Source organism: Solanum verrucosum, unplaced genomic scaffold (assembly GCF_900185275.1).
Source record: "Solanum verrucosum unplaced genomic scaffold, falcon-dt-bn FXZP01000176.1, whole genome shotgun sequence".
Taxonomy (NCBI): Eukaryota; Viridiplantae; Streptophyta; class Magnoliopsida; order Solanales; family Solanaceae; genus Solanum; species Solanum verrucosum.
The window spans coordinates 279,253-302,605 of record NW_026020412.1 but is presented as its reverse complement, the minus strand read 5'-3'; positions in this window follow the sequence as shown (position 1 = coordinate 302,605).

The following is a 23,353-nucleotide window of genomic DNA, read 5'->3' as shown; positions in this document are numbered from 1 at the left end:
GATAATCAAATACTTTCTTAAAATAAATCCTCTTTAGAAACAGGGAAAAAACTCTTTAATGCAATAACATCAAATTGATCAAATTGCTCTTTGATTCCTTCCACAACAAATTTGAGCATATTTCATTTCATTCAATTTGCTACTTATTATTAATTTCCAATAGCAAATTTTATTTATTAAAACTTAGCATGAGACTCCTATTTAAATGAGCATCAAAACATTTTCTATAGTATAATGTGCTTTCAAGTATTCTTTAAGTATACTTACTCAATTCTCTCATTCAATATTACACATATAATTAAAATTATGTTAATTAATTATGTTTTTTAATTGTAAATTATAAAGTAAAATTAAATTAATTGATTTTTTTGGCAGAAAGATGTCGTCAAGTGTTTCATCTTCAAAGGGTAAGAGAAAGTTGAATGATGTGAAAAAACTAAGTGTACTTATTGTGGCTAATGATGATATATCTCAAAATTCATATATATTATGTCTTCAAAAGCTTGGAGCGGAGACATTAGGAGTAAGAAATGGATTTATGGCATTCATTATTCATGATCAAACACAAATGCGTTTTGATTTAATCTTAATGAGCTCAACTATGCCTATTACGGATGGTATCGAGGTAATTAATTCCTAACTAATTACTATTTAATCTTAATTTTATGTGTAATTGTTTACTCTAATATTTGTTTTAATGATATGACATGTGTAACACGCGTGCATATTTTATGAAAAATTCAAACAACATAACGTTTATCTATATAAGAACTATATTTTTATCTTGTTGAACGTGTTTTCTTTCTTAGATTACTAGGCAACAAAAAACTTTGATCGATGGGCATTACTACGATGATTGTAGGAATAACAACTCCAGATGACACTAAAAAATATCACAAAGAATTTATGCTATATATCCCTATTATTATGTACTAAAATACTTCTTTTTGTTGGTTTCTCATTCGGAGTGTCATATCTATCCTCAGGTCTGACTTATTTGAAATCTTGGTTAATATATCAAGCACCTGGTAAGATCTTTGAGTTGTTATATACGATATACAATAAAAATTCGTGGGGTTAAACTAACATATTTTATGTATAGTTGTGTTAAATTCATGTACAACAAGTTTCCAAGGAACTGTTGGAGACTATGAATATCCATTAGAGGGAAACAGTTAAGAAGCGTACTAAAAATTTATAATGAGTAATCCTTTTGTGGATTTGAGTTTTGATGGTAGTATAAAATCTTTTAAATTTCAATCCATCAAATTTAGATTTATAGAAGAAAATTTTTATTTTATTTGAGGTTTCCTTTGCATCATCCAGAGCACAAGATTTTTGGCTTAAAAAGATTGATCTTTTCGCATGCAACCATTAATCTGTTCAAGAAAATTAGCTCACCAGACTAGATTCAAGTATTTCAAGAGAGTGGCGTTGAAGACTTAGTAAGGATATAAATACTTTATTTGGAAGATGAATTTGAAATAGTGTCACCTCATAGAGCTTAACGACTTGTTTGATGTTAGATTCTCTATGTATGCGAGGTAGCAGAACTTTGCAGAGGAGTTAGATTAGCTGATGATGATGTCGTTGCCGCCGCCACCAACTTCTCGTAATCTTCCCTCTAATAACTGTTTTAAAAAAGTTGTGTTGTCACACTTCTAGATACTTCATTTTTTATTTTATCTTTTCTTTTAGTTTTGCTTTGTTTTATTATGGATTGGGTCTTTTTAAAGCCAACCTATGTAGAAATTTGATTTGGAAATAAAAGACGCACTAAGCCACTAACTTTTTTTTTTATTTTTTTTGTAAAAAAGTGTTTAATAGTTACTTTGTTCAGATCGCCGGCATCGACTTATTTTGAGTACGTGCTTGGTGAGGGAGGAGGGAGGGGGAGGGGGGGGGGATTACATCAAAATTTTAAAAAAGCTTCAAAATATTTCAAACATGACTTGACATACAAATGCAACACGTGTCAAAAATAAGTTATTCATAAAATAAGATCTTACAATTATTAGAAATGTCAAAACTTCATATATTCAAGAGATTAAAATATTTTGCTTGAACAATGCTTCTTTAGAAAGAGGAAAAGGATCAACTCTTAAATACAATAACATCAAATTTATCTAGTTTTTCTTTTCAACTTTCCAACGACAAATTTGAGAATATTCCATTTAATTCGATTTGCTATTATTAATTTTTCAATAGCAAAATTTGGCAAATTTTATTAATGAAAACTTTTCACGTCAGAAAGTTCAGTTTGAAGGATTAATATTTTTTCATTCTTTATTGGTGTTTAGTCTAAGTTTTGAGATCCGACTAACTTGGAGACTATAATGTTCATTACTAAAATTGGTTCCATTTTACGAGCTCCAATATGATATTCCAGCACTAGATCTATACTTAATTTTAAATGGTTGATTGTAGTTTTAATATGAAATTCTTCATTAAAACAAAAATTAGAAAAAAAAAAAGTCTTAAAACTTTTCAACATGATTCATATACACATACAACGCACGTGCCAAAAAACAAATTTACAATAAAATAAGGTCTACAATAATTAAAAATGTCAAAAGTCAAATACATACAAGGAATTTAAATACCTTCTTTCAACAATTTCACTTTAGAAAGAAGAAAAAAACTCTTAAATGCAATAACATCAAATTGATCCAATTGCTATTTCAAACTTTCCACAACAAATTTGAACATATTTCATTTAATTCAATTAACTACTTATTAATTTCCAATAGCAAATTTTGGCAAATTTTATTTTTGAAAACTTACCATGAGTCTCCTATTTAAATAAGCATCAAAATATTTTTATAGTATAATGTGCTTTCAAGTATTCTTCCAAGTAAAATTACTCAACTCTCTCAATCAATAATTACATACATAATTAGAACTATGCTAAATTAGTATGTTTTTTTTTTATTGAAAATTATAAATTTATAATTAAATTAAGTTTTTTTTGATAGAAAAATGTCTTCAAGTGGTTCATCTTCAAAGGGTAAGAGAAAGTTGAATGAGGTGAAAAAACTAAGTGTACTTATTGTGGCTAATGATGATATATCTCAAAATTCATATATATTATGTCTTCAAAATTTTGGAGTGGAGATATTGGGAGTAAGAAATGGATTTATGGCATTCAATATTCATGATAAAACACAAATGCGTTTTGATTTAATCATAATGAGCTCAACTCTGCCTTTTATGGATGGTATCGAGGTAATTAATTCCTAACTAATAACAATTTAATTTTGATCTTATGTGTAATTATTTATTCGAATGTTTGATTTAATGATATGACATGACTCGATATACACGTGTAACACACATGCATATTTTTTGAAAATGCAAATAACATAATTTCTATCTATGTGTGAAATGTGTTTATATTTCATTGAACATTTTTTTTACTAGGCAACAAAAAAGCTTTGATCGATGGGAATTACTACGATGATTGTGGAAATAACAACTCCAGATGACAATAAAGAATATCGCAAAGAATTTATGGAAGCTGGGCTTGATGAATGCTATGAGAAGCCATTAACAAAGGAGATACTTCAAAGTCTTGTTGAGAAAATTTCCAATTAAGTTTAATATTATAGAGGACATAAATCAACTTATTTTAAGATAAATTATATAATATAGTTGTTTAGTCAGGTACTAGACCTATACAAGTATTATTTTAAAATTTGGTGAGTATTAAAGAGTTACTAGTAGACATATGATTATGGCGCTATATATACCTATTATTATGAACTATAATACTTCTTTTTCCGTTAGTTTCTCAATTGGAGCCTGATACCTATTTTTAGTTGTGACTAATTTGAATTTGCCAAAAAAATTATTTTGAAGGATAAAGTTTTTCTTTTCTTAGTTTTCATTCAGTGTTTGATTTTCATTTTGAGATCCTGCTAATCGACAAAACTAAATAATTTTTTTACTAAAGACGACTTCATTTTTCAGACTCGAATTCGAGTATTAAAATACTTACTTTTAACATGTTGTTAGGTAGTTTTAATATTTCAATAGGGTATGATATCACTTCATGAAAAGAGAGGACTTTTGTGATGATTTGTTTAGTTTGAATTACCAAAAATAAAGAATAAAGTGATATGGTGTCAATAATATAAAAGAAATAAATCACCTTTATTATTATAAGATTAAATTTATGTATTTTAAGAGAGTGAAATTGAAGGCTTAGTAAGGAGATAAATACTTTACTTGGAAGATGAATTTGAAATAGTGTCACCTTATAGAGCTTAACGACTTGTTTGATGTGAAATTATTTATTCATGAAAGGTAGCAGAAATTTGTGGAGGAGTCAAATAAGTTGAAGATGATGTCGTCATAGCCGCCGCCGACGTCTCGTCATCTTCCCTCTTTTAGAAAAGTTTTGTTTTTTCCCACTTCTAGATATTTCATTTTATTTTTTTATCCTTTATTTTAGTTTTGCTTCGTTTTGTATCTTTTAATGGGTTAAGTCTTTTTTAGGCCAGCCTATGTAGATATTTGAATTTGAAATAAAAGACGCTCCAAGCCTCAAACTTTTGTTTTTTGTAAAAAAGTGTGTAGTAGTTTCTTTAGTCAGGTCGTCGACATCGACTTATTTTTAATACGTCCATGGGGAGGATGGAGGGGGCTAAAATCAAATTTTTAAAAAGGCTTGAATATATTTCAAACTTGGCTTGACATACACGTCTAACATGCGTGTCAAAAACTAATTTATCGTAAAATAAGGTATTACAATTATTAGAAATATCAAAACTTAATATATTCAAGAAATTTAAATATTTTTCTTCAAAACTGTCTCTTAAGAAAGAGGAAAAAGAACTCTTAAATACAATAACATCAAATTTATGTAGTTTGTCTTTTCAAGTTTCCAATAACATATTTGAGCATATTTCATTTAATTTGATTTGCTATTATTAATGTTCCAATAGAAAATTTTGAGAAATTTTATTAATGAAAAAATTTCACGAGGCTCATATTTATCTTGAGGTTTGACCAACTTGAATTCGTGTAAGAATGTTCATTTTGAAGGATTAAACTTTTAAAATTCTTAATTGGTGTTTAGTCTCAATTTTGAGATCCGACTTACCTGGAGAACTAAAATGTTCTTGGCTAAAACTGGTTCCATTTTACGAGCTCTGATTTGAGATTTAGTACAAGATTTATACTTAATATTAACTGATTGATTGTAGTTTTAATATGAAATTTTTACTAAAAACCAAAATTAGAATAAAAAGTCTTGAAATTTATCGATATCATTCGATATACACATACACCACACGTGCCAAAAAGCTAATTTATAATAAAATAAGGTCTATAATAATTAAAAATGTCAGAAAGTACATTTTTTCAAGATATTTAATTACTTTCTTTCAACACTCTTTAGAAACAGGAAAAAAACTCTTAAATGCAATAACATCAAGTTAATCCAATTGCTCTTTCAAACTTTCTACAACAAATTTGAGTATATTTCATTTAATTCAATTTGCTACTTATAATTTATTTCCAATAGAAAATTTTATTTAAGAAAACTTAGCATGCGACTCCTATTTAGATGAGCATCAAAATATTTTTATAGTATAATGTGCTTTCAAGTATTCTTTAAGTATACTTACTCAACTCTCTCATTCAATATTACATATATAATTAAAACTATGCTAAATAATTTTTTTTATTGTAAATCATAAAGTATAATTAAATTAAATGATTTTTTTGGTTGAAAAATGTCTTCAAGTGTTTCATCTTCAAAGGGTAAGAGAAAGTTGAATGAAGTGAAAAAACTAAGTGTACTTATTGTGGCTAATGATGATATATCTCAAAATTCATATATATTATGTCTTCAAAAACTTGGAGTGTAGAGATTAGGAGTAAGAAATGAATTTATGGCATTCAATATTCATGATTAAACACAAATGCATTTTGATTTAATTTTAATGAGCTCAACTATGCCTATTATGGATGGTATCGAGGTAATTAATTCCTAACTAATTATAATTTAATCTTAATTTTATGTGAAATTGTTTACCCGAATGTTTGTTTAATGATTTGACATGACTCGATATACACGTGTAACACACGTGCATATTTTGTGAAAAATTCAAACAACATAACGTTTATCTATGTGAGAACTACATTTTATCTTGTCGAACATTTTTTCTTTCTTAGATTTCTAGGCAACAAAGAAGCTTCGATCGATGAGGATAACTATAATGATTGTGAGAATAACAACTCCAGATGACAATAAAAAATATCACAAAGAATTTATGGAAGCTGGGCGTGATGAATGCTATGAGAAGCCATTAACAATAGAGATACTTCAAATCCTCGTTGAGAAAATTTCTAATAAAGTTTAGATGAAAATCAAAGGATAAAAGATATATTATAGTTCTTATTATAGTAGAAATAATATTATAAAAGAAATAAATCACCTTATTACAAGACCAAAGTTATATAATATAGTACTTCTTTAGTCATATACTTGAGCTATACAAATATTACTTTCAAATTTGGTGAGTGTTAAAGATGTACTAGTAGAACGTACACATTTATGATTATGATGCTATATATCCCTATATTATGTACTAGAATACTTCTTTTTGTTGGTTTCTCATTCGGAGTGTCATATCTATCATGAGGTTTGACTAATTTGAAATCTTGGTTAATATATCATGCACCTGGTAAGAGCTTTGAGTTGTTATTTATGATACAATCAAAATTTGTGGGGTTAAACTAACATATTTTATCTATAGTTGTGTTAAATTCATGTATAACAAGTTTACAAGGAACTGTTGAAGACTATGAATATCCATTAGAGGAAAAAGTTAAGAAGCGTACTAAAAATTTATAATGGGTAATAGTTTTGTGGATTTGAGTTTTGATGGTAGTATAAATTCTTTTAAATTTCAATCCATCGAATTTAGAATTATAGAAGAAAAACATGATTTTATTTGAGGTTTCCTTTGCATCATCCAGAGCACAAGATTTTTGGCTTAAAAAGATTGATCTTTTTCTGCATGCAACCAATAATCTGTGCAAGAAAATTAGCTCACCAGACTAGATTCAAGTATTTCAAGAGAGTGGAATTGAAGACTTAGTAAGGATATAAATACTTAATTTTGAAGATGAATTTGAAATAGTGTCACCTCATAGAGCTTAACAACTTGTTTGATGTGAAATTCTCTGTGTATGCGAGGTAGCAGAACTTTGCAGAGGAGTTAGATTATATGATGATGTTGCCGTTGCTGCCGCCACCAACTTCTCGTAATCTTCCCTCTGATAACTATTTTAAAAAGTGTTGTCACACTTCTAGATATTTCATCTTAAAATGTAGCTTTTCTTTAGTTTTTCTTTGTTTTATTATGGATTGGGTGTTTTTTAGGCCAGTCTATGTATACATTTGATTTGGAAATAAAAGACGCAGTAAGCCTCATACTTTTTTTTTTTTTTTGTAGAAAAGAGTTTAATAGTTACTTTGGTCAGATCGTCGACATCGATTTATTTTGAGTACGTACTCGGGGAGGGAGGAGGCAGGAGGGAGGGGGGCTTAGATCAAAATTTTAATAAAGCTTGAAAATATTCCAAACTTGACTTGACATACACATGCGACACACGTGTGAAGTACTAATTATTCATAAAATAAGGTCTTACAATCTGTCTATACTAACTTAAAAGCATGAACTCCAAACTTGAATGTTGAATTTACTATAATACACCCAATTAAAAATACTCAATTTATTTTATTTATTAATTTATTTATTTGTATTATATTAAAAATAGTTACCTTTTTACATTAAAGGGTTGTGATTTTTTCAAAGAGTTGTGATTGTTCCAAAAGGTTGCAACTTTTTTGATGGGTTGTGATATTTTTGATGTGTTGTGACTTCCCGAAGGTTTGTGATTATTTCAAAAGGCTGTGACTTTTCCAAAGGGTTGTGCATTTTTCAATGAGTTGTGACTTTTCCGATGAGCTGTGATTTTTTCGAAAGGTTGTAGCTTTTCTGATAAGGCACAATTAGCACCTATTCATACTACTATTTCTTATCTATAAATAGAGAAGTTTCCTCTCACTTTTAAACTACGATTTTTTAAAGTTTTGTATTAATTACTTAAAAACATTTGTCATATGTTGTTTCAATTATAATTATTTACTAAAAAGCTTTAATTTAGTAATGTTAATTCTATTTTACAGCATTGTATACTATATATACAATACACACGTGCCGTGAAACTAGTTATTAGAAATGTCAAAACTTCATATTTTCAAGAAATTAAAATATTTTGCTTGAACAATTCTTCTTTAGAAAGAGGAAAAGGATCAACTCTTAAATACAATAACATCAAATTTATCTAGTTTATCTTTTCAACTTTCCAACGACAAATTTGAGCATATTTCATTTAATTCGATTTACTATTATTAATTTTCCAATAGCAAAGTTTGGGAAATTTTATTAATGAAAACTTTTCATGAGGCTCTTATTTGTCTTAAGGTTTGACGAACTTGATTTCACGTCAGAAAGTTCATTTTGAAGGATTAACTTTTTTTTATTCTTAATTGGTGTTTAGTCTCAGTTTTGAGATCCGACTAACCTGGAGAACTAAAATGTTCTTTACTAAAATCGGTTCCATTTGACGAGCTCCAATTTGAGATTTCACTACTAGATCTATACTTAATTTTAACTGGTTGATTGTAGTTTTAATATGGAATTCTTACCTAAAGCCAAAATTAGAAAAAAAGTCTTAAAACTTTTCAACATAATTCGATATACACGTACAACGCACATGCCAAAAAACTAATTTACAATAAAATATGGTCTACAATAATTAAAAATGTCAAAAGTCAAATATATACAAGAAATATATATGTTTTCTTTCAACAATTCCTCTTTAAAAAGAGGAAAAAAAAATTCTTGAATGCAATAACATCAAATTGATCGAATTGCTCTTTCAAACTTTTCACAACAAATTTGAGCAAATTTCATTTAATTCAGTTTGCTACTTATTATTGGGAGTAAGAAATGGATTTATGGACTTCAATATTCATGTTAAAACACAAATGTGTTTTGATTTAATCCTAATGAACCCAACTATGCCGATTATGGATGGTATCGAGGCAATTAATTTCTAACTAATTACAATTTAATCTTAATTTTGTTTGTAGTTATTTACTCGAATGTTTGTTTTAATGATATGAATACTATTTAAAAAAAATTATATGACATGACTTGACATACATGCACATGTGGTTAATACTAACTTTTGAATCATCTGACAAACTTATGTTATTTTTTGAAGAATCCAAACAACATAATGTTTATCTATGTGGGAATCATGTTTTCATTTTAAACATCATTTTATTGAACGTTTCTTTCGATTACTAGGCAACAAAAAAGCTTTGATCGATGAGAATTACTACGATGATTGTGAGAATAACAACTCCAGATGACAATGAAGAATATCACAAAGAATTTATGAAAGCTGGACTTGATGAATGATATAAGAAGCCATTAACAAAGGAGATACCTTAGAGCCTTGTTGAGAAAATTTCTAACAAAGTTTAGAAGAAACTCAAAGAATAAAGTTATAATATAATTCTTATTATAGAATAAATAATATTATAGAAGAAATGAATCACCTTTATTACTAGACTAAAGTTATATAATATAGTTCTTTAGTAATATACTTGACCTATACAAGTATTATTTTCAAATTTGGTTAGTATTAAAGATGTACTAGTAGACATATGATAATGATGCTATATATCTGTATTATTATGAACTAAAAATTTTCTTTTTTCTGGTTGGTTTCTTATTCAATTAGAAATGTGAACTTGAAAATTTTCAACATGATTTAATATACACGTCTCATGCACGTGTTAAAAAAATTAATTTATAGTAAAATAAAGTCTACAATCATTAAAAATATCAAAAATCAATATAGATATTCAAGAAATTTAAATATTTTTCTCCAACAATACCTCTTTAGAAAGAGGATAAAGAACTCTCAAATGCAATAATATCAACTTTATCTAGTTTCTCTTTTCACCCTTCCAACAACAAATGTGGGCATATTTCATTTAATTCGATTTGTTATTATTATTTTTAAGTATAATGTGCATTTTAAATGTTTGTTTCAAAGACAAAGAAACGTATATGTACGAGTAATTTATTCTTCATTTTATGCGTAATTGTTTACTCAAAATTTTGTTTTAATAATATGAATTCTATTTTAAAAATTTATATGACATAACTAGACATACACATCTAACACATGTGCATATGATTAAACTAGTAATATTTTTGGTTGAACCCTTAAAAATATTGTCGCACTCACGTTGGATCCTTTCAAGAACACATTGTTTTAAGGATCCGACACACACTCATATTTTCTAAAAAATCCAAACAACATGACTTTTATCTATGTGCGAACCGTGTTTTCATTGTTAACATGATTTACTTGAATTTTTATTCTTTTTCAATTTATACGCAAAAAAAAATGCTTCGATCAAAGTCTAGAAAAAAGTCAGAAAATAAAATGATCATTTATTATTATAGCAACACAAATGTTATGAAATATTTGTAATGATCTTGTATCTATTATGAAATAAGTATCAATGCTAAGATAACAACAAAGATGAATGAGAAATAGTATGTGTAGTATTTTTCTTTTCACTTACTCTTACTTCTCTCTCTGTTACAAGAAGGGGGGTATATATAGTTGTACATACTTGGGCACCAAGTGTGATACATGAATATCTATTTGCCATGTATATGCTTTGAGCACCAAGTATATCATACGGTTAACTAATATACAACACTTAACATATTGTGTATGTATTTATCTTACAACACATAATATATTAATGTGGATATTCATTTTATGATACTCCCCCTTGGATGTCCATATAAAAGAAAAATAATAGTGAAAGAAAAATTGTAGTAATACACATTGTTTGCTGCCTTATTAAAAACTTACTAGGAAAATTCAGTGGGATAAAATCTTTGTTAAGAAAAAAGAGTGTAGCGCATATTTACTCCTCCTGATGAATATAATACATCACTTAATATCTCAAAGATGACGCATTCCGATCTTTTTTCGCAACTTCTCAAAGGTTGAACTTGGTAATGTCTTGGTTGTGAAAATATCTGCTTAATGATCACTAGAATGGATTTGCTGAACATCTATTTTCCCATTCGTTTGAAGATCGTGGGTGAAAACAAATTTTGGTGAAATATGTTTTGTTCTATCTCCTTCATGTATCCTCCTCTTAGTTGAGCTATACATGCATCATTGTCTACATATAATGTCGTTGAAATTTCTCTATCTGAAGGAAGACCACATGTTTCCTGGATGTGTTGAATTATTGATCTCAACCAAGCACATTCTCTACTAGCTTCATGAATGACTATTATTTCTACATGATTTGTAGAAGTAACAACCATAGTTTGTTTTGTTAAATGCCATGATATAACTGTACCGCAATATGTAAATACATAAACTGTCCGAGATAGACCTTTATGTGAGTCAGGAAAATATTGTGCATCTGTGTAACTAATTAATTGTGAATACAGACCTTTTTGAATAAAATAGTCCCATATCTATGATTCCTCAAAGATATTTGAGTGTATGCTTAATACCATTTCAGTGTCTCTGTGTTGGGGAAAAACTAAATTTATCTAATAAATTTACAAAAAAATATATATCTAATCGAGAATTATTAGCAAGGTACATCAATGCACCAATTGCACTAAGATATGATGTCTCAACACCAACAAACTCTTAATCATTTTCGTGAGGTCGAAATGGATCTTTATTAATATCAAGTGATCTTACAATCATCGGGGTCCTTAATGGACGTGCTTTATCCATGTAAAATCTCTTTGAAATATTTCAGTATATAGTGATTGATGAATAAATATCTCAATCGTAAAATGCTCAATTTGTAGACCAAGACAAAATTTTCTTTCCAAGGTCTTTCATTTCAATTCCTTTTTTCAAACATTCTACTTCCTTTGAAAGCTCTTCACGAGTTCCGATGATATTCAAGTCATCAACATATACAACAAGAAAAAAAGAACTTAAAATTTTCAACATGACTCGATATACACGTACAACGCACGTGACAAAAAATTTATTTAGAATAAAATAAGGTCTACAATAATTAAAAATGTTAAAAGTAAAAATAGTCAAGAAATTTAAATATTTCCCTTCAGCAATATACCGCTTTAGAAAGAGGAAAAAGAACTCTTAAATGCAATAATATCACACTTATCTAATTGCTGTTTCAAACTTTCAACAACAATATTGAGCATATTTCATTTAATTATTTGCTACTAATAATTAATTTTCAATAGCAATTTTTGGCAAATTTTATTTATGAAAACTTACCATGAGACTCCTATTTAAATGAGAATCGAAACATTTTTATAGTATAATATGCCTTCAAGTATTCTTCAAGTATACTTACTCAACTCTCTCATTAAATATTACTTATATAATTAGAACTATTTTAAATAATTATATTTTTTTATTGCAAATTATAAAGTATAAGTAAATTATTATTATTATTTTTGGCAGAAAAATGTCTTCAAGTGCTTCATCTTCAAAGGGTAAGAGAAAGTTGAATGAGGTGAAGAAACTAAGTGTACTTATTGTGGCTAATGATGATATATCTCAAAATGCATATATATTATGTCTTCAAAAGTTTGGAGTGGAGACATTGGGAGTAAGAAATGGATTTATGGCTTTCAATATTCATGATAAAACACAAATGTGTTTTGATTTAATCCTAATGAGCTCAAATATGTGTATTATGGATGGTAGCGAGGTTATTAATTCATAACTAATTACAATTTGTCACGCCCCGAGCCTACACCCTGGGCGGGACTGTCACTCGAGAACCATTGCTGGCCCCAAGTGAACCCTTAGCCCAGCTTACTTACTCAGCGGAAGACTTTAAGTATTAAGAAAAGAACTCAAATGCAAGACACCTCAACTGTCTTAAGTTAAACTCATAATGTTTTAGAAATAAACATTTTACTTAGCCAAAGTGGCAACTCAAATCTGAACATAAGCCAATAACAAAGTAAAAACGAATGAACTAACTGACTGTCTATCTATGAAGCCTCTAATAACTGAGAGGGATGTCGGGACAAGACCCACAACATCCTAATGAACTAAATACTGCAAAGCAATAAAAAAGGATCCTCTGGAAGTAAGGAGGCTCATCAACAAACTCTGGAGCTCAACTAGAATCAATGATGCGCTGGATGCTGATCCTCGTTACCTGTGTCTGCATCATTAAAAGATGCAGGCCAAATGGCATCAGTACATTGAATGTATGAGTATGCAAGGGGAATACTAAAATATGACGTAAGCTTGAAAGGAACTGAAAGAAACACTTACCTTGGCATTACTCAACTCATGAACAGCTTAACTCAATATAAATCAATAAAACACATGCAATATATAGAAAGCCTTTAAAACGGTAGAAAATAACTTAGTTCGTTAAAGAAAATGCAATAACAAACTCAACTTTACTCATATAATAAAGTAATATAGTTTATGTGGGAGATTTTCTAACCGACAACTACCACTATGAGCCTAAGCGATGATACATCGTCTTGCCCACGCTCCCAGAACTGTCCTATACTTTGCCGTCATATAGAACGCCTTAGCTAAGTAGATCCACTAGTCTATGCTAAAAAGCAACTTAAGGAGTCATATAAAAAGTATGATCCTTTACTACACATGATGGCTACATGGTTTATAGAGACTTGAGTTAATATGAACTCACATCCCCATATTGGTGCTCAATACTACTCCCAAAATATTCTTAGCTCATATGTTTTAAATATAAACTTGTTTCTTTGGTTTGAGATAATTACTCAAAACTTTAGCTTACAAGCTCTCTTGGAAATAAGTGTTTCCCTTTCTTGTTCAAATGTGAAAATATTTTAAACTCTTAGGAATATTTAGATCTCTTATAGATTTTTGAGAAATGAACTCAACTCTTTACTCTTTGTATAACTCGAAACTTAAGTCTTAAAACAAAGTTAAAATGTTTGTAAAAGACTTATGAAAACTTTTATTAACTTCTCTTGACTTGCATCTTAACTTCTAGACTTGACTCTTAACTTTCCTTGAATTGAATTATGGATTCAAGGTTCATGATTTCATGTTTATGGATAATTTCATGATTTTTAGATGTACCTAAGAGTGTTTGAATCTACTAGAAAACATAGGTACATTGCTAAGGAACTAGTACGGAAAGTTGGGAAAGAAATGTGAAGAACCGGCGTCCCTGGCGCTCTGAGAGGCGGGGGGCGCCAGACCCAAAACTTCAGAAATGAAGTTGGGGTGTGCTGGTAGGTGTGGCGCCCTAGGGTCTGGACTTCAGAGAAAACTTTGGGGCGCGCTGAGAGGCGCGACGCCCCACCCCCATTCCCAGATTTTCGACTAACTTCCTTGGTCCTTTTTCAACTCTAAACCCTCAAAACTCCAATGGTTCTTTACCCAAATGTTTAGAATAGACTACACCCTCAAAATACATCAGATTCTAATAAAAATTACACCCGAAAACATAAATCAAATCTCAAGGAAACGTCAACAACACAAGCCACAAGAATTCAATCGAATTTCATCAAGAACTCAAAGGATATACTTTCAAATAAATGTAACTTTGCTAAATTGAATCATGATTGGTGCGTGGGTGAACTAATCCAATGCTATGTGATCTCACATACCTCGTAGGAATGACCCCTTGATGAAATCCACAAGCGAAATCCTTACGAACGATGATCTTGGCTCTTTTCTCCTTTCTTTCCTCTTGCTTTCTTTCTCCAAAAACCCTAACTCTATTTTTCAAAAGCGTAAACTGAATCCTATCGGTTTAGACCTTAAAAATATTACCAAAAACGAATTAATTATGTTGGGTATGGAAAAGACCAAACTACCCTTCCAAAATCCGGATTGGACTTTCCTTATTCGAACAACCCAACTTTCAATGGACATATCTCACTCATACGAACTTGGAATCGTGCAAACTTGGTGGCGTTGGAAAGATTATTCCAAGATATTTCCTAAGATATATGGAAGCACACCTAACTCATATTTAGCTAGGATTTATGGTCATTTGAAGTTGACCAAGAACTCAACTTAACATACTTCACAATTTTCCAGATTTTTATATACTTTCAATAAATGACTATTTCCAGATTTTTAACTCTTCCTAGTTCTTTCGAATAGCGAGATGTTACAATATCTCCTCCTTGGGAACATTCATCCTCGAATGAGACTACTCTTACTAGGCTAAGGGTGCAACATCAATCATTCAGTTCAAGCACCCAACAAGCAAATGCAAAAACAACATGCCAACTTATAAATAAATACCAAGAAAAGGATTAGTACCTTAATTTGGAACTTCTCCGGATTCGAAGAGATGTGGATATCTCTTCTTCATGTCCTCCACAACTTCCCAAGTAGCTTCCTCAACAAACTGATTCCTCCAAAGAACTTTGACTGATGCTACCTCTTTTGTTCTCAACTTGCAAACTTGACGATTTAGAATCTGAACAGGAATCTCCTCATAAGATAAGCTATCCTTGATCCCAATATATTCCGTTGGTATGATCAATGAAGCATCGCCCATGCACTTCTTTCAACATGGAGATGTGAAACACCGGATGAACCACGACTAACTCTTGTGGTAGCTCCAACTCATAAGCTACATTACCTACCTTTTTGATATTATGTAAGAGCCAATATACCGGGGACTAAGCTTCCCCATCTTACCAAATCTCATATCAGCTTTCATGAGTGAAACTTTCAAATACATCCAATCATCTACTTCAAACTTTAACTCCCTTCTCCTAACATCAGTGTAGGATTTTTGACGACTCTGCGCCATTTTCAACCTCTCTTGAATCACGTTCACCTTCTCCATAGGTTGATGAACTAAGTGTGGTCCTATCAACTCTGATTCACAAACTTCAAACCATCCAATAGGCGATCTGCATCTTTTCCTATAAAGAGCCTAATATGGAGCTATTTGGATGCAAGCATGGTAAATATTGTTGTAAGAAAACTCAATGAGAGATAGGTGATCATCCCAATTACCCTAGAAATTAATCACACAATCTACCTTGATACCTCAAAACACCATCTCTCCCTTGTTCAAAAGCCATCACTTTTTTTTGCTTATGAACACCTACCTTTAATTCAAGCAATAAAGGATCTGGTTCTTGCTTTTCTTTTACTTCTGACACTAATGATGATTCAGCCCCATTCATCAGCACTACTCCTCCTTCTATGGAATCCATTAGTCGAACTCCTAGTCGCGCAAGTCTATGCACCTCTTTTGCTAACTCTTTCTTATCTTCCTCAAAATGGGCGGTACTACCCATAGATAACCTGCTCAAGCGGTCAACAACAACATTAGCCTTACCTGGGTGATAAAGAATACTCATGCCATAATCCTTGAGTAATTCTAACAACCTCCTTTGTTTGAGTTTAAGCTCTTTCTGAGTAAACACCTACGAAAGACTTCTTGTGATTGGTGAACACATCCACATGAACACCACAAAGATAATGGCAGCATATTTTAAAAGTAAATACTACGTGATGCTTATCGTGACTAACAACACTAACCAACGGTACAGTGTCTACGATCGTCGATAATATAGTAACCCAACCAAGGGTTGGGGTCGTGTCCCAAGGGCGAGGTAGTGAAAATTTGTAGATAATTAGAATTTCATTCTAATTAGTCATAGATAAAGAAATTTATGAGTAAATACATTATAAATCAATGGGGACACAAAAGTGTTAGATATCGCTTTGGGGGTTTTGTCACAAGTATAGTAAAAAGGGTAAAATTAACAATAAAATAAAGTGTGAGAAGATATTCTTCGGGTGTGACCGTAATACAAATCAATTTGAATTGTTCGGTATAAGCTTTCGATAGAAAATCTATAGAGTAATAGTGACTAGGCTAAGCTTAAAATGGAAATAAGTTCTATCTCGAGCAACTTACCCCGTTTTAAATGGTTTCCTCTCGGACAACTATTTGCTGCATGAAGACCAGCATTTGCCTTACCACACTCAATCTCTCGAGCTGAGTGTTAGGATATGGGACTAGGGCTCACCCTCTCGGGCTGAACCTCATGTCGACCAAATCCTTAGGCCATCAGTCTAGCGGTGTTGGTCTTGCGACCTCTCTCTCTCTCGCAAGCCGAAAACACATGGGTGGTTTTGTATTTACAACTACAAACCCATTAAATTAAGCCACAACCACTAGGTGAAATCACCATTAAACTACATTTAAACAATCAATCTAGCAAGACCCAACAACAATATTAACTAATATTTGCTAAATCACACCCCAAGAATGGGGTTTTTTAGCCACACATCAAGAAATAAGAAATTATACCTTAAAATATGTTGAAATCAAATGGGTATAGAGAAATAAGTCTTGATTAGAGCAAAGGAAGATGAATCAAGAAGACCCACTTCCAATTTGGGGAAGATGAAATCCTTCCTTCTTCAAGTCTTCCAAAAAAAAAACCCTTACAAACTTGAGAGGAAAATATGTAAAACTAATATTCTATATTAAAAATCCTAATAGTGTTCCACCCCCTCACAATAAGAACTTAGGCTAGTATTTATAGCTTTCAGATTAAATGCTGCGGCGGACCATTTGGTGAGGTTAGTCGAGGTCTTCGAATGACTCGACGACTCTCCCTTCTTCTGTCTCATCACCGTTTCGTGATTGCCTTCAACATCTTCATGTTGTGGCCCATTGGGCGGTATAGCATTTCTTCGTGAAATTGTTCGGCGAAGCGCCGACTACTCATTTTATTGCCTTTTTGATCCTCTTCCTTCAGGGCTTCGCGTACTGGAACAAAGGGCGAAATCCGTCCCTTTGGTGACTCGCCAAGTGTGCATGGCGGAGCTCAGGCTTCAGTTTCTTCGTTCTTTTTGGCCTTTTTGTTCCTTTTTGCGCGTAAGTGTCCATGCTTGCACTCAAACTTCAAATACCTGAAATTTAAGAGTTTTCATCAGATATTGAGATAAAATAAGCAATTGAGGACACTATTTCTATCAAAATAAAACCCTAAACGAGTCCAATTTGTGGACTCATCACTACGGCAGCCAATTCTAGATCATGGGTTGGGTAGTTCTTATTATGAACTTTCAATTGTCTGTAGGCATTAGCTATAACTTTGCCATTTTGCATTAATACACAACCCAAACCAACTTTAGACGCATCAAAATACACTACAAAACCTTGTGTACCTTTTGGTAAGGTCAAAACTGGGGCAGTAGTCAACCGCTTTTTCAATTCCTAAAATCTTTTCTCACAAGCTTCAGACCATTGAAATTTTATTGTCTTCTGAGTTAACTTGGTCAAAGGGGATGAAATAGAAGAGAAGTTCTCTACGGACCTTGTATAATAGCCAGCCAAACCCAAGAAACGCCTAATGTCAGTTGGAGATGTGGGTCTAGGCCAATTCTGCATTGCCTCTATTTTCTGATTATCAACTTTAATTCCCTCTCCAGACACAATGTGGCCTAAGAATGCCACAGACTCAAGCCACAACTCACACTTAGAGAACTTGGCATACAACACTCTATCCTTCAGAGTTTGGAGAACTATTCTGAGATGACTAGCATGCTCTTCTTCATTCATTGAATAGATTAGTATGTCATCAATGAAGACGATAACAAACATATCTAAATAAGGTTTGAATACTCTATTCATAAGGTCCATGAACGCTGCAGATGCATTAATTTAACCGAACGACATGACCAAAAACTCATAATGACCATAACGGGTCCTGAATGCTGTCTTGGGAATATCACACTCCCTTACTTTCAACTGATGGTAGCCAGATCTGAGGTCAATCTTAGAAAAACAAGAAGCACCCTGAAGCTGATCGAAAAGATCATCAATTCTTGGAAGAGGATACTTGTTCTTGATGGTAACCTTGTTCAACTGACGATAATCTATACACATTCTAAGGGAACCCTCTTCTTTCTCACAAATAAGACTGGAGCGTCCCAAGGTGAGACACTTGGTCGAATGAAACCCTTATCACTGAGATCTTTCAATTGTTTTTTAAGATCTTTCAACTTTGTTGGTGCCATTCTATATGGCGGAATAGAGATATGACGAGTATCGGGAATAATGTCTATGCTGAAGTCTATTTCTCTCTCACGAGGGACTCCGTGTAGATCATCTAGAACAACTTATGGAAACTCTTTTACTATAAGAACTGACTGAATGAGAGGTATCTCAACACTAGAGTCATTAACTCAAACTAAGTGATAGACACAACCCTTAGAAACTAACTTTCTTGCCTTAAAGTACGAAATAAAACGACCCTTAGGCGCTGCTGAACTATTTTTCCACTCTAAGACTAACTCATTTGGATTTTGGAACTTAACAACTCCAGTTTTACAATAGGCATAACAGGCATGAAGCAAATCCATACCTAGAATGACGTCGAAGTCTACTATGTCTAACTCAATTAAATCAGCCATGGTGTCCATGTGATTGATGGAAATGACACAATCACGATATACTCGCTCAGCTATAATAAATTCCCCAACAAGTGTAGAAACACAAAAGGGTTCACAAAGTTGCTCAGAAAGAACATTAAAATTCATCGCAACATACAGAGTTACAAAGGATAAACTCGCTCCTGGATCTAGTAAAGCTGAACATTAAAGTTAAACACTTGGATCATAACAGTGACAACATCTGGTGAATCCTTTTGCTCTTGGCGACTAGTGATAGCTTATAGGCGGTTTATTCCTCCGCTAGTACCGGAAGTAGCTCCTCTAGGTGCAGCCTTGTCTGGTCGCTCAACTAACGAAGATTGGGCTTTATTGCCCTGATTCCCATTAACTTGCCGGTTCTTAGAGCATTATTTCATAAAGTGACCCTCTTGTCCACACTTGAAACAACCTGACTGACCATCATGACACTTACCTCGGTAGGTTCTACCACACTTAGCACATGCAGGAGCCCAGTTACCTGCTTGTGCCACACTACTCTGAGACTGTGTAGGTCTAGCTCTGAAGTTCCACGAATTTTGACCATTATACTTGCCTTTGTTTCTGGGTGCAGGTGTACTAGCAGATGATGGAGCAGGTCCCTTTTGCTTTTGTTGGAATGAAGATTGGTTCGCATTACTCTTTTGCTGCCCGGACTCATTTCCTGATGTCTTAGCCTTCTTATTTTTCAATTCCTCCCTATCCTTCAGCTTGTCCTCCTCAACTTATTGCACATGGATCATCAGCCTTGCTATTGCCATGTAACCTATTAGCATGTCTGCCTTACTTTCCTTATCTGACAAACGAGGAAACCCAACAACGAATAAACTCATCCTGCTCCTCATGTCGGCAATCATCTCTTTTCTTCTCTTAGCTCACGGGGAAAGAAACGCCCCATGAAAGCACTCTCAAAATAGCCCAACTCACAAGTGGTGCATCCTCAGCTCGATTCTTCTTCCATTGATCGAACTAAATCCTAGCGACACCCTTCATTTGATATAAAACTAGTTCCACCCTCTCAGTATCATCAACGTGCATGACATCAAATACCTTTTGCAGCTCCTCAATAAAATTCTCTGGATCCTCAGAAGTGCTTGAACCAGTGAAACTTGAAGGGTTTATCCTCAAGAACTCACGAATCCTCGAAGTGTCAGCCTCTTCTTGTCGAGCTCCTCTTTGTTGCCCAACCTGGTTAGTCACAACTTGGCTTAACATCCTTATTGATTCTATGAACTCAACATTAGTAACTTCCCCATGGAGTTGCACTTCAGGTGCATTGGGTACCCCTTGCTCCTCAACATTACGTCTAGCAGGACGACCTCTAACAGCTCTTCGTGGAGGCATGATTATCTGAAAACACGTGCAAGCATGAATTTGAAGAATTTTTTTTAGAGATCAAACTCTAATGCACGAAATGAGTGTGAAAGAAGTGAGAAATTTTCCTAAGTGTTGTAGCCTCCTAATTATAGATGTGGCGCGCTTCACACCGATAACTAGGAATTTACAGACATGTCTTCATAGACTCCCTAGGACTCTTGAACTTTGTGGTCTGATATCAAGTTTGTCATGCCCCGAACCTACACCCTGGGTGGGATTGGCACTCGAGAACCATTCCTGGCCCCAAACGAACCCTTGGCCTGGCTTACTTACTCAGCGGAAGACTTTAAGCATTACGAAAAGAACTCAAATGCAAGATAACTCAACTGTCTCAAAGTAAACTCATAATGTTTTAGAAATAAACATTTTACGTAGCCAAAGTGGCAACTCAAATCTGAACATAAGCCAATAACAAAGTAAAGTCAAATGAACTAACTGATTGTCTATCTATGAAGCCTCTTATAACTGAGATGGATGTCGGGACAGAACCCACGACATCCTAATGAACTAAATACTGAAAAGCAATAAGAAGAGATCCTCCGGAAGAAATGTGGCTCACTAACAAACTCTGGAGCTCAACTAGAATCAACGATGCACTGGATGTTGATCCTGGTTACCTGTGTCTGCATCGTTAAAAGATGCAAGCCAAATGGCATCAGTACATTGAATGTACGAGTATGCGAGGGGAATACTAAAACATGAAGTAAGCTTGAAAGGAACTGAAAGAAACACTTACCTTGGCATTACTCAACTAATGAACAACTTAACTCAATATAAAGCAATAAAACACATGCAATATATAGAAAGCCTTTAAAACAGTAGAAAACAACTTAGTTCATTAAAGAACATGCAATAACAAACTCAACTTTACTCATATAATAAAGTCAAATATTTTATGTGGGAGATTCTCTTACCGACAACCACCATTATAAGCCTAAGTGGTGATACAATATCTTGCCCACGCTGCCAGAACTGTCCTATACTTTGTCGTCATATAGAACGCCTTAACTAAGTGAATCCACTAGTCTATGCTAAAAAGCAACTTAAGGAGTCATCTAAAAACTATGATCCTTTACTACCATGATGGTTACATAGTTTATGGAGACTTGAGTTAATATGTACTCACATCCCCCTATCGGTGCTCAATACTACTCCCAAAATATACTTAGATCATATGTTTTATAACAAAACTTCTTTCTTTGGTTTGAGATAATTACTCAAAACTTTAGCTTATAGGCTCTCTTGGAAATCAGTGTTTCCCTTTCTTGTTTAAATGTGAAAACATTTTAAACTCTTGGGAATACTTAGTTCCCTTATAGATTTTTGAGAAATGAACTCAACTCTTTACTATTTTCTTAACTCAAAACTTAAGTCTTAAAACAAAGTTAAAATGTTTGTAAAAGACTTTTGAAAACTTTTATAAACTTCTCTTGACTTGCTTCTTAACTTCTAGACTTGACTCTTAACTTTTCTTGAATTGAATTATGGATTCAAGGTTCATGATATCATATTTATGGATGATTTCATGATGTTTAGATTTACCTAAGAGTGTTGGAATCAACTAGAAAACATAGGTACATTGCTAAAGAACTAGTACGGAAAGTTGGGAAAGAAATGGGAAGAACTGGCGTCCCTGGCGCTCTGAGAGGCGCGGGGAGCCAGACCCAAAACTTCAGAACTGAAGTTGGGGTGCGCTGGTAGGCGCGGCTTCCCAGGGTCTGGACTTGAGAGAAAAATTTTGGGCATGCTAAGAGGCGCGGCGCCCCACTCCCATTCCTAGATTTTCGACGAACTTCCTTGGTCATTTTTCAACTCTAAACCCTCCAAACACCAATGGTTCTTTCCCCAAATGTTTAGAATCGACTACACCCTCAAAATACATCAAATTCTACTCAAAATTACACCCAAAAACATGAATCAAATCTCAAGGAAACTTCAACAACACAACCCACAAGAATTCAAACGAATTTCATCAAGAACTCAAAGGATAAACTTTCAAATCAATGTAATTTTGCTGAATTGAATCATGATTGGCGTGTGGGTGAACTAACCCAATGCAATGCGATCTCACATACCTCGTAGGGATCACCCTTGACGAAATCCACAAGTGAAATCCTTACGAACGATGATCTTGGCTGTTTTCTCCTTTCTTCTCCTCTTATGTTCTTTCTCCAAAATCCCTAACTCTATTTTTCAAAAGCGTAAACTGAATCCTATCAGTTTTAACCTTAAAATATTACCAAAAACAAATTAATTAAGTTGGGTATGGAAAAGACCAAACTACCCTTCCAAAATCTGGATTGGAATTTCTCTATTCGAATAGCCCAATTTCTAATGGACATATCTCACTTCTACCAACTCGGAATCATGCAAACTCGGCGGCATTGGAAAGATTATTCCAAGATCTTTC